This window comes from Lipotes vexillifer, unplaced genomic scaffold (genome assembly GCF_000442215.2).
Source record: "Lipotes vexillifer unplaced genomic scaffold, Lipotes_vexillifer_v1.1 scaffold560, whole genome shotgun sequence".
NCBI classification, from domain to species: domain Eukaryota; kingdom Metazoa; phylum Chordata; class Mammalia; order Artiodactyla; family Lipotidae; genus Lipotes; species Lipotes vexillifer.
Genome location: NW_006792210.1, coordinates 2,132,604 through 2,140,978, shown reverse-complemented (window position 1 = coordinate 2,140,978; position 8,375 = coordinate 2,132,604).

The following is an 8,375-nucleotide window of genomic DNA, read 5'->3' as shown; positions in this document are numbered from 1 at the left end:
TTTTTTTTGCGGTACGTGGGCCTCTCACTATTGTGGCCTCTCCCATTGCGGAGCACAGGCTCCGGACGCGCAGGCTCAGCGGCCATGGCTCATGGGCCCAGCCACTCCGCAGCACATGGGATCTTCCCGGACTGGGGCACGAACCAGTGTTCCCTGCATCAGCAGGCGGACTCTCGACTACTGCGCCACCAGGGAAGCCCTGGAAGTAATTACTTTTGGCAGAGCCAAAAATGCAACTGCCAAAGAGTGTCATGTAAACTATTGTTGGCTAGTCTTCTTGCCGTCATGGGCCCTGAAGCTCAGAAGGATTTTATAAAGTGGGAGAGTGGTTTTATTTTAATCCACAGAATGAGTATGGAGTGTATTTGGTCAAAATCAGTTGAAAGATGAGTGCGGCTTACTTGGCTTCTCTTTCCATGCTCCCATCTCTCTTCCCTCCCAATTTCTAACTTCTTATATTTCTTCAGTGTCTCTGGAGAACAGGGCTCACTTCTCTAACTTCTTCCCACAGATATCTCCACGGTTTTTGGGCAGCAGCTCAGCACAGTGGAAAGAGCACTGACTTTGGAATAAGAGCTGTGATTGACTTCTGGCTCTCTCAGTTACTCTGCTACCTACCTTGGGAAAAAATAATTTTTAACTTCTCTCAATTTGTTTCATTTCTCAACTGGGGACATAGTTCACATAGAGTGGGTATGAGGTTTACCTGGTGCTCAGTAATAAATGGTAGCTGTTACTATACATATTATTCACTGCATATCAATCTGGAACGTTTCCAGTTTCATGGTTTTTAAACAGATTTAAGGCTTCTAGGTTCTGTGCCTATAAGTCGAGATGCCACTATCACATTTTACGTCCTTGCAGCTCAGTAATATACGAATTAGGCTATCTAGTAGAATATCATGAGGTCTTTCCTAGAAATGTTCAATGTACCCATTTGCTAGGAAGATGCAATTACGAATGTGATTAACTGGTCCTATGTTCTCTATGAGGGAAGGAGGGATGGGGACAGTTCATGTTAAAATAGTCAGCAAAACAAGAAAATGTTTGGAATACCGAAGAATGCTTTATATATATATATATATATATATATATATATATATATATATATATATATATAATGATTTTTTTTAAAAAAACTATCTTCTTTTCAGCTTCAAGTTATGTCGCAAAAGTTCCCTCTTATAGCCTCCAGCTTTCATAATCTCCAGGAAAACAGCTGTAAGGAGGAAATACATCTTGCCCTGCAAAAAAATTAATAAAAAATGGGACATTCAGGTGCTGTGTTACATATATATGTGCAGTTTTATTTCCTCCTTTTAAATATAATGTGTTTTGAATGTTTTTCCATGGAGATATGTGCGATTTTTAATGTTTGCATAGTATTTTATACACATATTATAATTTAGGTATATAACTGTTCTCCAATTGTTTGGAGTTTGGGCTTTGCACTTAGCAAAGCAGTCTATGACTATATATTAAGTCCCTATGCACAGATCTAATAAAATAAAGACAAGTGGAAAGAATTTGGTGTGGGATTCCCAGGGTCACTTCCTACCCTCTAATATTCTTTATTTTATTGTGAATCTTTAGTGTGACCATTTTTGTTTACATCACACTGATTTCTGGATTTTTGTTATGAGAAGAGAAAATGGATATAAAGAAAAACTCGGTTGCTGACAAAAGCAGAAGCATTAGTGGTACACTTTCATCATCCAGCATGAAACCAAGTAACATGAAGTAAAATACATTGGGCAGTTTTTACCAGAAGTCAGCACATGTGTCAGTGCAGAGCTAGCACTTTAAATGGATCTGTGTAAAGTGACTTAGCAAAGCAGTTTATGGCTATATATTAGGTTTAAAGCCCAAATGAGAAGTTGTCACCTTTGTGACTTTCTGATGCGAATTTAATACAAAACATTCTGATCAAAGATCACAGGGGAGAAAGTAGAAGAAAACTGTAGAATAATCACATTCTAACTGTGATTTCTTATCTTATAGTTGACATCTTGGTAAGATGAATTTGTTCTCAGAATACCTTTATGAAATTGCAATAAGTTATATCACTTTATCACAATACAGATGCAATGGACAAAGTCGAAAGAATCACCTGGGGCTTGCTTGGGAAAATTGGCATGAATGTTCATTTTTGTGGTTGAAATATATCTGAAAGTTAAGAAATGCGTCACTCATCACACAGATGCTCAGCATGTGTGGGCCCAAACAATTGATTGTTTCCATACAAATACACTCTGTGGATAATGTCTAATAAACTTGTATTTCCCCTGTTTAACCCAAGCTAAAGCTCTCATTAGAGGCTTTTATGGTACAGGTAGAGTGGATTTAATTCAAATTAAACAAGATGTTTAGCTCCTACTCTTTAAAAGTCCCAGTTCCAAGACTCCTCTTGGGTGACACAGAGAATAATACATCGCTCAAGCACCATGTTGTTACTCAAACATAAGCTACCTGGTAGGGGTGAGGGGAGAAAGAGATGGTGGCACAGATATGACAAGGGCACAATGAGGAAGATAGTGATTAGTGTTGTAGAAAAATAATATGACCTGTTATGTAATTTCAGAAGAGGAAAGAAGAAAGGGAAGAGTTGAGGAGTTGGGGATAGGAAGGGAAATGTAGCAAGTAACAGTTCAATGCCAGCCAGTTGGGAGGCACTGTGAAAAGTAGTGGGGGCAATAGAAGGGTGAGTGAAAACACAATACTTGGCTTAAGGAGTCTATAATCTAGTGGGAGAAATAGACCCAAATGTGGCATGTGCATGTGTGCGAGCACATACAGGCCGTGATTGAAGTCGGAGTGTGGTAAGCAGAAACTCACATCCGTTCCGGGCCCTCCTGTGGGCCGGGCACTGTACTTGAAATTTCCCTATTCTCAGAACAACCCTGAGGCTTAGTTTTTATTATCTCTATTTTACATAGGAGGAAACTGAGTTTATATAGTTAGTAAGTAGCAAAGTGAGTAATTTAAACCCACAGTCAATAGCATTTTAATAGCTATCATTTATTGAGTGCCTGCTAGATGCTTGCTATGAGTTATGTTTATGTTTTATAATTCTGCAAGGTGTGTATTAAAACCATCATTTTACAGATCAGGAAACTGAGAGATAGGCTTTTAAGATGGCTAGAACTTACACAGGTACAGTTGGAGTAGAAGAATATTTAAGGTGGCAGGACGAACACAGAGACAGCAGTGTAGTACAAGGCATATTTTGAAGAATGGCTTGAAGCGGTTTGGCATGGCTAGATTGTAAGGAACCTCAGACAAAAAGAAGATAGGAAACAGAGCTGGACTCTGGAATAACTCCAGTATCATTAAGAGTTGGGTTTTTTTCTGTTTTTAATGAGGAAATATTGAAGGTTTTGAGCTTAGAATGGACATAATCATGTCTGTACCTTTGCTTATTATTGTCTGTTTCCCATCGGTAGGTTGAGAACTCCAAGAGAGCAGGAATTCTTTTCGGTTTAGTTGACTGCTGTGCCCCTAGTAACCAGAGTAGTGTCTAGAATATAATTAGAGCTGCTGTCTATAGCCCTGAGGTTTATAACCTGCATAATTTCAGTGGGTGGCATTCACATACGCTACAATGCAAATAATGTCCCTGAGAGTTGTACAGTTTTATAAATAATGGACATAATGGGCACTCAATAAAAATTTGTATGAATGAATGATTGATTAATTTGCTTTAGGGGAGTCTGGATGGAGTTTATAGGATGTATTGCAGGAGGGAGAGGATCAGGGAACAGGGAATGTTAGGACAATTTTTAAGTAGTCTAAGCAGGAGATAATGATCTGAGCTGCCTAATTGGAAGTAGAAAGGACAGGGTAGAGGCGAGATATGCTTCCATGGTAGAGTTAGTATGGGTTTTTTTGTTGTGTTGTTTTTTTACTGACTGGATGCAGAAAGGGGAGGAGTACGGGCAAGGGAAAATTGAAGATAGCTCAAGGATTTTTAGCCTGAGTGACTGAAGGATGATAATGGCACTGAATTAGAAAAGGAAAATAAGAAAGAGAAGCAAGTTTGATGGATGGGGTAGGTGGGTGGAAGATGAGTTCAGAGATGTACGTATTGAGTTTGAGGAGCCTCGGGGATACATAGATAGGTCTATCCATTTCCTGGCATTTGAATATAGTGACCTGAAACTCAGCAGAGAGATCGAGGATAAGAAGATAGATTATGGCAGTTTTGAAGCCATGGGAGGAACGAAGATGTAGAGAAGTTGTGGAATGAGAAAAGGAGGGAGCAAAAGGTAGCCCCTTAAGAAGTGCCTATAATATTGATAAAATAGTGGACAGTAAAAGCAAAAATACAAGGACACTGAAGAGATACAGTCAGGATGCAGAATAGGAGCGTTAAGTGTCTCGGAAAGAGGAGAGATGGAGATAGTCATCTTATGCTGACAACTGTCAAGAGGTCAAGCCAAAAAAGGACAGAGAAGAGGTCTCTGGATTTATTAATTGGAAGGGTGTGTCTGTTGAGAGTAAATCCAGTAAACCAGTGAGGTTAGAAGCTAGATTGCAAGTTATTAGAGGGATGTGAGGTGAGGAAATGGAGACCGCAAATGACAAATGGAAGGATTAGAAAGATAGAACTGTACAGTAGGACCCTACTGTATAGCACGGGGAACTCTACTCAATACTCTGTAATGACCTATATGGGAAAAGAATCTAAAGAAGCGTGGATATACGTATATCTATAACTGATTCACTTTGCTGTATAGCAGAAACTAATAACATTGTAAATCAACTGTACTCCAATAAAAATAAATTTAGAAAAAGAAAGAACTGTAACTTGAAAAAGAAGCAGGGATAAAGAACAGTTTTACAGCATAGAGGAAGATTTGCATATGTCTGTCGACTAAGGGGAAGGAATCAATGGAGATACTGAAGATGGAGATGATTGATGAAATAAGGTCCCAGAAAGGAAGAGATGCAAACAAGAGCACAGCAAAAAGGTTACATACAACCTAAGAAGGACACTTCTTTCAAGCTAGGAAGGAAGAGGAAAGGATAGGTAGAGTTAGAAGATATAAAATGGAAGCAAGGCAATTTTTAGGAGCTCATGGTAGATGGCCTCAATCTTGTCTGTAAAGGAGGGGGCAACTCCATCTGCTAAGCTATGGACTCTTTCTTAGATTAAAAGGTTTACGGTATTAAAATACAAATACCCTTAAAGTTATTTGCATTTTGACAGCGAACTTTCACTAAATTCACAGCGTTACTAAATTCTGCTTAAATGTGTTTTTCAAAGTTTTGTTTTAGAAAGCTTAGTTTGGCAACTCTAAGCCCTTTATCAGAAAGCAGTCCTATCAGAAAACAGTTTTATATCTAATCCTATGTGTGATGGTTGCTATGGAAACAGTCGAATGCAAACTTCATTTTACATAACACCCAGCTAAGCTATTGATCAGGTGGGAGGGAGAGAGCTTCAAACCATTTCACTCAAGGAGAAGAAAACCAAGCAACATTAGAGAGGTGGTTAGGTGAAAAGAAACCTTTTGGTTGGGAAAAATACAGTTAAGGTTTTCACATATATAAATATAGGGCTTAGGCGGTTGGGCCTTTTAACAAAGGTGTTGCAGTGCTGAGTGTTCAGAGTCAAGCAGGGAAGATGACAGAGAGCAGTAATAGATAAAACTAAGCCCACGGCAGTGAAGGAAGGGATAGGACTGGATCATTAAGTCCTAGTGAAATTAGAGCAGAACCAATGCCTGGGCTTCAAAATCAAATAGAGCAACTACGCAGAAAGGAACCAGAGAAAGTGGCAAAGCTGAACAAAACAAACAAACAAAAACCAACCGTGTTTAACTGGAACACATTTAATGTCTACTTTAGTCCCAGAGATAGTCTGGGACTATCTCTAGTCCCAGACCACGTTAGTGTGTTTATGGAACATAATCGGCTATAGTTAGGTAATTGTACCCTCGTCTCTCCATGTCCTGAGATAGAAATTCTCCAAAACCAGAAAGAAATGAATGTAAACTCAATACATTAGTATAGCCCAAGAAAAAACTGTCAGTCACAAAGGACCATATCAGCATAGAAACAATACTGTCACAAAAGATAGATGTCCAAGGAAGTCACAGTAATTTGAATCTTTTAAATAATTCCCCTGGTTCTAAATCCATGTTCACCATGCAGGCTTTTTTGGTTAATGTTATATCATTCAATTGTTTATGCATTATAAAAGTCATATACAAACAGTATAAGGAATAAACTGAAAATTGACTATAGTGCTACCATCTAGAAATGAACATTGTTAATATTTTGGTATATTCCCTTCTCATTTTATGCTTTTAGAACTGTGTAACTTGATATGGAGATATATTTCCCCAGGTACACAGAAATATGTTTACTATATATACAAGTGTTACAAAATTGGAACATTATATAAATCAATATGGTGGTATTTTACTTAACATGCTGTAAAGAACTTTTCCCCCCAAATCCTTAAATATCTTTTGAGAACATGATTTTTAAAGATTCCTTAGGAGCATGTAGCAGGGAAACATAATTTATTTCATCAATTCCTTATTGTTAGAAAACTGGCTTATTTCCAGTTTTTTTACATTTAGAAATCTTTGATCAACACCTTTGTCCATGAATCTTAGTGTATATTTATGTAAGTAGAATTTTTAGGTCGATGTTTATGTACATTGTTAAGGCTTTTGTCAAATATTGCCAGACAGCCTTAAAGGATAAGTTTTCAGAGGGACATATTTTAGATTAGAGATTATGCAGATTTTAAGGCTTTTGACTAATAATGACAAATTTCCCTCCAGAAAGATTTTAACAGTTCATCCTCTCAACCAGTATGTGAAGTCTGTTTGTCCCTTAGTCACATCAACACTGGATACCAACATGTTTTTACATGTTTGTAAGATTCGTAGATGAAAACATTGGTGTCTGGATTTAACTTATGTTTTGGATAAGTTTGGACACTTTTACATGTTTATTTACCTTTTGTCTTTATTTGTGAATGTTCTGTTCATGTCTTTTGTCCAAATTTCTTTTGAGTTATTCATTTTTGACTTATTGTTTGCCAGAAATCCTTTACATATAATGTTAACCCTTTATGTGTAATGTATGTAACAAATATACTTTTCCAGGCTCTGATTTGCCTCTGACTTTATGGAGCTTTAATGCATAAAAGTTTATCATTTTTAACATAGTCAATTATGTGAATCATTACCTTTATGGCTTCTTTCAGTGCTTTTATATTTTTTTAAAAAATGTTTCTTCTGTTGAGTCAGATACATTTTTACCTTTTATTCTGCTTTTTATGATTTTATTCATTATTTTAATGTATCTGGTGTATGTGTGTGTGTATATATACACACATATATTTGCAAGGACTTTTTAACTATAAAAAACTGGGGGTTTTTTTGCTCTTGAGCCTCATCCCCTAACCCTTTACTGGAGTTAAATATTAATTCAAAGGCAATTCAGAGGCCATATTACTAAATAAGATGCAATGGTTTGTTATCAATCACGTAAATTTTTTTGGTGATTAGGAATCAATGTTTTAAGCAGTTTATATCATAATATGATAGTTTTACTGTGTAGTAGTTTTGTTTTAGGAAATTGGTTGAGGGTTTTCGGTAAAGTATATTGCACTATAATTTTTTCCCATTTAAAGAATTGGAAATATTGCAGTTATTTCCAATATTGCAGTTAAATATTCTTGGTTAGGTCTTTTACACAGAATATCTGATTTTCAGATATGGATTTACTGATGTTAAATAGAAGGTGACTGTATCTCTTCAACATCATACTCCTATACACATCCAAATGTAACAATTTTGGGAAACTCAGTTCTTTTCTATTCATTGTCCGAATAATGTGTCAATGTAACATATTCTGATACTTGTGTCTTTTAAAATATATTTGGGATCTGGTACCCTTTTTTCCCAAACATTTTTAGTTTTACAATTTATCCTTATAAATGAATTGCTACTTGAAATAAAGAAAAAAATCTAGTTGTACTTTGTAATTCAATGAACTTATATGTTAAATTTTGGAAAATTTGCAATTCTGTCCATACTTATTCTTCCTATCAAGGAACTTTTATTAAAGTAATGTTGTATGTCCTTTAGGAAAATTTTGAAGACTTTCTCATGTAGCCATTGCACTTTTCTTCTTTTCTTGTTAATTTTTTGCATTAATTTTTATTTACATATATTTATATACATGTGTATATATAATGAATTATGTATGTATAGTGGGATTTCATACACGTGAAAAACATTAATATTCATATTATAAGGAATGGAATTTTCCTTACTATATCTTCTATTTCTAGCATCTAGAGTAGCTCTTGGTACAGCTCATATTTATTCAGATGATTCTCTAGTTTTCTA